Below are 9,739 nucleotides of genomic sequence, written 5' to 3' on the forward strand. Positions count from 1 at the left end.
TCGAGATCACCATTCGTGATGTTAAATTTTCCTGTGCTCTCATTTCTACTACTTCTCATTACTCACGTCTTTCACATCACCATTTGACTCTATATTATTGTATTATTCTTCCTCCGTACAATCTAGATTTCAGCTTTCACAAAATTATCGAGTTCAGTATTCTTACGCAATTCACATGGTTTTGCTCTGCACTGTGCAGGATGAGAAATACACAGTTCAACACATTTGTTTAGAATTGATATAAATGACACAAAATTAACATCGTGTAGCGATGCACTCATTTCTGGTAGACAACGGCCTTGCCGCAGTGGTACCACCGGTTCCCGTCTGATCACCGAAGATAAGCGCTATCGGGCTGGGTTAGCACTTGGTTGGGTGACCATCCGGTCTGCCGAGCGCTGTTGGCAAGCGGGGTGCACTCAGCTCTTGTGAGGCAAACTGACATACGGCGGAGAGAGCGGTATGCTGACCACGTGCCCCTACATATCCGCATCCAGTGACGCCTGTGGGCTGAGGATGACACAGCGGCCGGTTGGAACCTTTGGGCCTTCATGGCCTGTTCGGGTGGAGGTTAGGTTAAGTTACTCATTTCTGGTAAAGTCAGCCCAAAGCAGGTAAGACTCATTGTTAAGCAAATGTGTTGAGCTCTGTATTTGTCCTTCTGCACAGTACACAGCAAAATGTTAAAGGTCTAAGAATGTTGTGCTCAATACCGAAGAGTAATACAGTAATGTACAACCAAATGGATGTGTATTCTTTCAAATAATTCTATTTAACTGTGGCTTAGTACCACTGAAAACTTTCGTATTTCTTCAATTTACTCTTAATCCATATTCTGTACTCACTGAACTTTCGATTCCATTCAACTCATCCTGTAATTCTTCTTCTTTTTCACTTATGACAGCAATGTCATCAGCTAATTTTATGATTGATCACTTTTCACCTTGAATTTTAATTCCACTCTTGAATTTTTCTCTTATTTCAATCATTGTTTCTTCGATGTACAGACTCAACGGTAGGGGCTAAAGACTACATCCATGTCTTACACCATTTTTAATCCGAGCAGTTAGTTCTTGGTCTGCCACTCTTATTCTTGCCACTTGGTTCTTAAACATGTTGTATATTACCTACCTTTTCCTATAGTTTACACCTATTTTTCTCAGAATTTCGAACATCTTGCACCATTTGACATTATCGAACGCTTTCTCTAGGTCGACAAACCCTATAAACGTGTCTTGATTTTTCTTTAATCTTGCTTCCATTATCAACTGCATCGTAAGAAATGCCTCTCTGGTGCCTTTACCTTCTGTTAAGCAAACTGATAGTCATCTGACATCTCCTCAATTTTCTTTGGCAATCCACTCTACATTATTCTTGTCAGTAGATTGAATGCATGAGATGGTAAGATGATTGTATGATAATTCTTGCACTTGTTGGCTCTTGCTATCTTTGGAATTACCTACAGTTTTAAAAGAAAATCAAAACGCACAGTGTACGCGGTTCAATATTACGTTATTTGTTATGCCTGAAACACACCACTTTCCTCGTAAAGTACTGAAATTTCTCCCGCAGTGGAGGAGAGCAGACAGATCGGTTGTGATTTGAGGAACTTTGCCTGCTGAGAACCAGCTCGTTTTCATCCGGAGAGGCTTCCCTTTAGGTTGGTGAAGGGAGGGAGGGGAGGAGAAGAAGAGAAGCAAAGTTAGCCGCGGGCGGCGTCCTTTGTGATTCCTCCGACACAACGTTTCCAGCTCACACAGCGACATCACCCTGGCAGAATCAGCATTTAGCTATTGTGATGGCCTGTGTTGCTTTCAAAATGCAATGCACTGACTGGTGAGTATCTCCTGCTTCTAACATAAATCAGACTCTTGTGATGGTAACATGTAAGCTTATTTGTGTAACCTTTTCAGTGAGCAACAATCTGTGGCTCAAGCCCGCGACAATAGCTTAGAAATGTTTGTATTCCTGCTTGGTGCAACGATGGAAACAATATTGGTAATGAGTTTTACGTATTAAGCAAATATCATGTTTGGATATCGAAACTCGAATTCTAAGTTGTGCCTTCCTGAAATGTCACTACCGATTTCATACCTTCTCGTAACAAAAGTCAACTCTTGATTTTCTGACTTAACCGTAGATCATTACACATTCGTGTCATAAAACGAAGTTAATTAACCCTAAATCTCTCCTCTTCTTCCATTACACTGTTCAATCAAACTTTAATTACAGTTTTAATTACTGCATTTCGTACTAATATCACTGCATACCTGCAGTAATATTTATTGTGATGAAATAGAAGGTACAGCTGCAATCTTCTTATAACGTAACGTGAATTTACTAATGTGACGTACTGCACTAACACAGAGATACAGTCTTTTATTTTGTAAATTTAATGTATGTTTATAGGTAATTTCCGTTCTTTTTCTTATTTATCAACATGTAGTTTTACTTTCACTGAGTAGAATTAGCTTCAGGATGATGTTAGAGGCCAGAAAGTTTTAGTTTATTTGGTTATTAACTCTCTGGTTTCGTACTGTTTATGAAGATGTGCGTACAGAACTTCGCTTGAAAATCCTACGGAAAATGTGTTTATATTCGCGTCGTTTCCTAACGTGGAATTACACTGTTTTAAATCTGCAAAACGCTTAGTACCATCACTCATAAGTTTGACTAATTCAATATTTTAATGAGGACTGGGTCACACACTTCGTTAAATTTTTAAATTCATTCCGCTTTACGCTGTTAAAAATGGTAATTCAAGAGTCTAAATAATGAATAGAAAAACGGAATTATAAACACTGCTGTACATGCTAACATCAACTGTGACACACTACGAGTTAAAAATCTGCTCTTTTGTAGCCTGTTTCGTCTTTAAGATTCAAAGCGTAAACTAGCAAAGGCCCGATTGAATGTGGCATAAACTATCAGTTTTTCGTTCCAGTGCAATATCGTGTCTATCCAAATACACTGAATAGTTATTCAGCCCTTTTCTCCGTACTGACTTCGGTGATTCTGTTCCACTTCCCACAGCAGGTAACTCTTTTTCCATATCAAATCCTGTCACACGTAAAGTGAGCTTCATATCTTCAGGGTGTCACTGTCTTATATCTCTCCAGCACACATCGTTCCAATACATTCCTGAGCGATGCGAGAAAGTAACTCAGGAAACTATCATGAGTACCAAGTATCACGTGTTCTAACAGTAAATGATTACAAAGCATGTATACTCAATTCGTCGCTGATATATAATGTAGCAGTAATCCTCTTCTCTCCTCCCCCACCACCTATTATTTAAAGAATCGAACTACCAAAGAATAAAATAGCTTCAGAAGTCTGATTAATCAGTTAATTATCAAACAAAGGATGCGTATAGTATGTGTGACTTGGGTGCTGTTTTAAGAAAAATTTTCAGGTATTTCAATGTTTGTGACATTATATCTCTTGAACTACGATATGATTTTGATGGTAGATCCATTGGTGTATGTGACTCGCTCTACATGCGGACCTGTCAAACTCTAATGAGGCAGGAACTTTCCTTTGGCACTGCAGGTACCTCTTTTGGAATTAAAAGTACCGACACATGACGTCACACCTACCACCCCATCTGCATATGTTCACAGATTTGTAGTTGGTGCAAAAGTTTATATGTGCTGTTCATTTTATTTTGTAAATAATTATGAGGAAAGGAGCTAGAAAGTCTTAATAGCTATGAATAAGTCACAATATTAACCTCTCTGTTTAGACTTCACTTAGTTTGGTTGGTTGGTTTAAAAGGGGGGGGGGGGGGGGGGGGGAATGGGACCATACTGCGAGGTCACCGGTCCCTTGTTCCTAATAGAACAATTACCCAAGGGAAAGAAGGAAACAAAGAAGATGTACGGCACAATAACAGGAGAAACGAAGAACCAGAGGAACGACAGAAGGACATCAAACATTATAGTGGACAAAACAGTACAAGAAAACCACAGCGAGATGCAAGAAACAGGGAGAAGAGATTAAAAGCAAGAAAGCAGATTACCATCGCTGGCTGACCATGAGAACAAATAAAAGGAGAAGCCAGCCACTCTGCAACACATTAAAACCTCCACCCTAAAAGCCCCAGGGTGCACGACACAGAAGGACAAAGAACCTGCGCCAAAACTCAGATCAAGTGATAAAACCCACACTCACGAATAAAACGTAAAACTAAAGCTGCGGTTGAGGCATTGTCGCCCAACACCGAAGGTACGGTGCTGGGAAAGTTAAAAGTGCGCCACAGAGCAGCTAAAACTGGGCAGTCCAGCAAAAGGTGGACGACCGTCATTTGGGGGCCACAGCGACACTGAAGTGGGCCCTCGCGATGGAAGAGGTAACCTTGTGTGGGAAACGTGTGGCCAATGCGGAGCCAACAAAGGACAAGTGATTCCCTGCGAGAACCTTGCAGGGAATATTTCCAAATATTCACAGTCTTCTTAATGGCACGCATTTTCTTGTGCATACTGTTATGCCACTCCATCTCTCAAAGCCGAAAAACCTTGCGGCGTAAGACAGAATGCACGTCAGTTTCAGAGAGGCCCACCTCCAGAAGCGGTTTCCGCGTAACCTGTTTGAACAGCCTGTCAGCAAGTTCATTGCCTGGGATTCCGACGTGTCCTGGGGTCCAGACAACCGCCACTGAACGCTTGGACCGTTTCAGGGCAGAGATGGACTCCTGGATGATTGCTACCAAAGGATGACGAGGGTAGCACAGGTCGATAGCTTGTAAGCTGCTCAGGGAGTCAGAACAGAAATGAAACGAGTCACCAGAACGGTAACGGATGCACTGAAGTGCACGAGATATGGCCACAAGCTCTGCAGTGAATACACTTCTGCCAGAGGGCAAGGAGTGCTGTTCAATAAGGCCTCTGTGGACATAGGCGAAGCCAACATTACCGTCAGCCATAGAACTGTCGGTGTAAACAATTTCAGAGAGCTGGAATACGTCAAGAATCGAGAGGAAGTGACAGCAGAGAGCGGCGGGGTTAACGGAGTCCTTAGGGCCAAGCAAAAGTTCCAGACGAAGCTTTGGCCGAGGTGTACACTGTGGTGGTATATGTGAATGGACGTCAAGTAGAGGTGATCAAGGGAAGGACTCCAGTTTGTAGAGAAGGGACTGCACGCGAACTACACTTGTGAGCCCTGACCTGGGCTGCCAATGCGGGAGATGAACTGCCACGGGTGAGAAAAGGAGACGGTAATTCGGAAGCTAAGGAGAACTACGAATGTGTGCAACGTAACTGGCGACCAGTTGTGCACGTCGGATCCCCAACGGAGGGATTCCGGCCACCACTACGACACTGGTCACTGGACTCGTTCTAAAAGCTCCCACCGCAATGAGAACGCCACAGCGCTGAGGGCGTCGCTGAACCGTAGACCAGACTCCCATCGTCAAGGCGGGATTGAACAAGGGTTCTGCAGAGTTGCAGCAGCGTAGAGCGATCTGCACCCCCAGGTGGTGTTCCTCAGGCAATGGAGGGCATTGAGGTGCTGCCAGCACTTCCGCATAAGCTGACGAAGGTGAGGAAGCCAAGTCAATCGGGCGTCGAAAACCAGTCCTAAGAATCGACATGTCTCCACTACAGAGAGTGGATCGTCATTAAGATAAAGTTCTGGTTCCGGATGAACGGTACGACGCCGACAGAAGTGCATTACACCCGACTTCACAGCTGAAAACTGGAAGCCGTGGGATGGAGCCCATGACTGCTCCTTGTGAATGGCTCCCTGTAGCCGCCGCTCAGTAACACCAGTACTGAAGGAGCAATACTAAATCAGTGGCAGAGTGACCCTGGCGGAAGCCGACCTGACATGGAGCCAGTAGGCCACGTGACTCCAGGACTCAACTCAACTGCCGACACACCATACATTCCAATAGATTACAGAAAACGTTGGTGATGGGCCGATAGCTATCCACATCAAGCGGATTTTAATGGGGTTTAGCACCAGAATAATGATGCTCTCCCACCATTGCGATGGAAAGACGCCATCGCACCAGATCCAGTTGAAGGTGACGAGGACATATCGCTTGTAGTCAGATGTGAGATGTTTATTTGGCTGTTACCCAGTAGCTGTGTCGTGGGAATGTGCAAGGGCGTTGAGGAGCTCGTACTCTATAAATTGGGCGTTATAGGGTTCACTGTGGCCTGTAGTGAACGAGAGGATTTGTCTTTCCATCCGCCATTTGAGGTTGCGAAAGGCTGGGGGGTAGTTTTCCGACGCAGAGAGTCGAGCAAAGTTCTCAGCAATCGCGTTTGCGTCGGTAGGGAGCACGCCATTGGTGTTAACGCCAGGGATATCTGTTAGCGTCTGGTACCCAAAAAGACGTCTGATCTTTGTCCAGACTTGGGAAGGTGACGTATGGCACCCAATGGTCGACACATACCTCTCCCAACATTCCTGTTTCTGTCGTTTTATAAGCAGGCGAACGCGGGCACAGAGCCGCTTAAAGGCTGCTATTAAATGCTCTAGGAGAGGGTGCCGCTTATATCGCTGTAGAGCTAGCCAACGCTCTTTATTGGCCTCAGCGACTTCGGCGACGACAAAGGGACTGTCTTTCGCTGGGGGCCCCCCAGAGAACGAAGGACCGCGTATTCCGCCGCAGAAACCATCATTGTGGTGACCTGCTCAATCACAATACCGATGGTATCATGTGGAGGAGATTCAACGCTGACAGCAGAGGTGAAGGTTATCCAGTCTACCTTGTTTAAAACCGATCTGGGTAGGCGTCCATCGCATGATGCCGGGGGAGTGACAGGAAGATGGGGAAGTAGTCACTACCACACAGGCCGTCATGTGCTCTCCATTGGATAGATGGGAGAGCTCCTGGGCTGCAAATTGATAAATCAGTGGCTGAGTAATCACCATGACTCACACTGAAATGTGTGGCGGCTCCAGTACTTAAGAGGAAGAGTTCGAGTGGGGACAGTAAATTTTCGATATCTCTGCCACAGCCAGTAAGCATGGTGTTACCCTACAAGGGATTATAGGCGTTAAAATCTCCCAAAAGTAAGAAAGTTTTTGGGAGTTGATCAATCAGTGCAGGCAATATGTTCAGGGGTACTGCACCATCAGGAGGGAGATATACATTGCATTATTTCCTGCGTCATCCGTATCCTGACAGCCACAGTTTCAAGATGAGTTTGAAGGTGCACAGTTTTACTACATACCGAGTTCATGACATAAACACAAACTCCACCTGACACTCTATTATACTCGCTATGGTTCTTGTAATACCCCTGTAGTCACGAAGGGCAGGATCCACATGGCTGGGAACCAGGGTTCCTGTAGGGCAATGCAGAAAGCGGGTGTAAGGCTCAACAGTTGCCGTAGCTCAGCCAGGTGATGGAAAAAACCGTCGCAATTCCACTGGAGAATGACATGATCGTGAGACTGGGAAGGTATGGGACACTCAATAAGGCAGTTTGCGCCTCAGGGTATCCTGCTGCCACCGACTTATTTCATAACAGACTGTATCCACTGTGTCGATATCTAGGTCCTCAGTGGACGCCAGAATCTTCACCTCATCCTCAGACGCAGATCTTGTAGGCAGCATTGGTGTGGATGCCACCGCAAATCCCTTGGTCTTGGGTGTCTTCTTTCTGGATTTCTCTCGCTGATCCTGGGGTTTCTCTGGCTGGGAGGGCTTCATGGAACTGATAGTGAAGCCCTATGACCATCTGCTTTTGCGCACTTCAGCCACTGGCCGGTGTCATCTTTCCCACTAGCAAAAACTGGGGAAGGGAGTGACCCAAGGGTCCATTTCTTAGCGAGAGGAGTCAAAGAAGACTTACGCTTCTCCAGCTGAGAAGTGGGGATGGGTGTTCCCAATGGTTGAGGGGACAGTGCCCCTGAGGCAGGAGGTGTGTTAGCAACAGGGGGGGGAAGTGCCCCCCCCCCCCCCCCCTATCAAGGGGGCTGGTCTAGTCTTACAGCTCTGAGAGCCGACTGGAACTCGCGGAACTGATGGGAATATTTCTCGTAGCGGTGGCATAAGAGGAGGTCACAGCGACAGAACGCAGGCACTCAAATTTCCTCTTAGCCTCAGTGTAGGTCAGTCGGTCCAGGGTCTTGATTCCCTGATTTTCCTTTCTCACTGTAAAATCCTGCACTTTGGTGAGTATGGGGAATGATGCTCTCTGCAGTTTACACAGATAGGAGGCGGGGCGCATGGAGTATTGGGATGGGATGGACGTCCAGAATCTCGACATGTGATGCTGGAAGTACAGCAGGGAGACATATGGCCGAACTTCCAGCACTTAAAGCACCGCTTTGGGGGCGGGATATATGACATGACATCACAGCGGTAGTTCATCACCTCGACCTTCTCGGGTAAGGTGTCACCCTCAAAGGCCAAGATGAAGGCGCTGGTGGCAACCGGATGATCCCTCGGACCCTGTTGGCGCGCCAGACGAAATGAACTCCTCATCGCTCTAAGTTAGCGTGCAGCTTGTCGTCAGACTGTAAAAGAAGGTCCCTGTAGAATAAAATACCCTGGACCATTTTAAGCTCTTATGAGGCGCGCCGGTAACGGAAACATCACACAGCTTGTCACAAGCGAGTAATGCCCATGACTGGGCAGAGATGCCTTTTTTATCGAGACACACCCTGAACGCATTTTGTTTAAGCCCTCCACCTCCCCAAACTTGTCCTCTACGAGGTGCATTTAAGTTCTAAGGCCTCCGATTTTTTTTCTCCGGACTGGAAAGAGATAGAAACATGCGCATTGTTTTAAAATGAGGCCGCGTTCATTGTCAATACGTCCCAGAGATGGCAGCACCGTATGGCAGATGGAATTTTACCGCCAGCGGCGAGAATGAGATCTATTTTAAATACTTAAAATGGCGACGTTTTCCTTACTTGAACAGTGTGCAATCATTCGTTTTCTGAATTTGCGTGGTGTGAAACCAACTGAAATTCATCGACAGTTGAAGGAGACATGTGGTGATGGAGTTATGGATGTGTCGAAAGTGCGTTCGTGGGTGCGACAGTTTAATGAAGGCAGAACATTGTGTGACAACAAACCGAAACAACCTCGGGCTCGCACAAGCCGGTCTGACGACATGATCGAGAAAGTGGAGGGAATTCTTTTGGGGGATCGCCGAATGACTGTTGAACAGATCGCCTCCAGAGTTGGAATTTCTGTGGGTTCTGTGCACACAATCCTGCATGACGACCTGAAAATGCGAAAAGTGTCATACAGGTGGGTGCCACGAATGCTGACAGACGACCACATGGCTGCCCGTGTGGCATGTTGCCAAGCAATGTTGACGCGCAACGACAACATGAATGGGACTTTCGTTTCGTCGGTTGTGACAATGGATGAGCCGTGGATGCCATTTTTCAATCCAGAAACAAAGCGCCAGTCAGCTCAATGGAAGCACACAGATTCACCGCCACCAAAAAAATTTTGGGTAACCGCCAGTGCTGAAAAAATGACGGTGTCCATGTTCTGGGACAGCGAGGGCGTAATCCTTACCCATTGCGTTCCAAAGGGCACTACGGTAAGAGGTGCATCCTACAAAAATGTTTTGAAGAACAAATTCCTTCCTGCACTGCAACAAAAACTTCCAGGAAGGGCTGCGCGTGTGCTGTTTCACCAAGACAACGCACCCACACATCGAGCTAACGTTACGCAACAGTTTCTTCGTGATAACAACTTTGAAGTTATTCCTCATGCTCCCTACACACCTGACCTGGCTCCTAGTGACTTTTGGCTTTTTCC

At 46.0% G+C, this 9,739-nt stretch overlaps 1 pseudogene; it reads left to right on the forward strand.

The window, feature by feature from the left end:
* Positions 1–289: 289 nt before the first annotated feature.
* On the forward strand, positions 290–407 carry LOC126475655 (5S ribosomal RNA; annotated as a pseudogene).
* The last annotated feature ends 9,332 nt before the right edge of the window (positions 408–9,739 follow it).

The sequence above is a fragment of the Schistocerca serialis genome, chromosome 4, assembly GCF_023864345.2.
Source record: "Schistocerca serialis cubense isolate TAMUIC-IGC-003099 chromosome 4, iqSchSeri2.2, whole genome shotgun sequence".
Taxonomy (NCBI): domain Eukaryota; kingdom Metazoa; phylum Arthropoda; class Insecta; order Orthoptera; family Acrididae; genus Schistocerca; species Schistocerca serialis.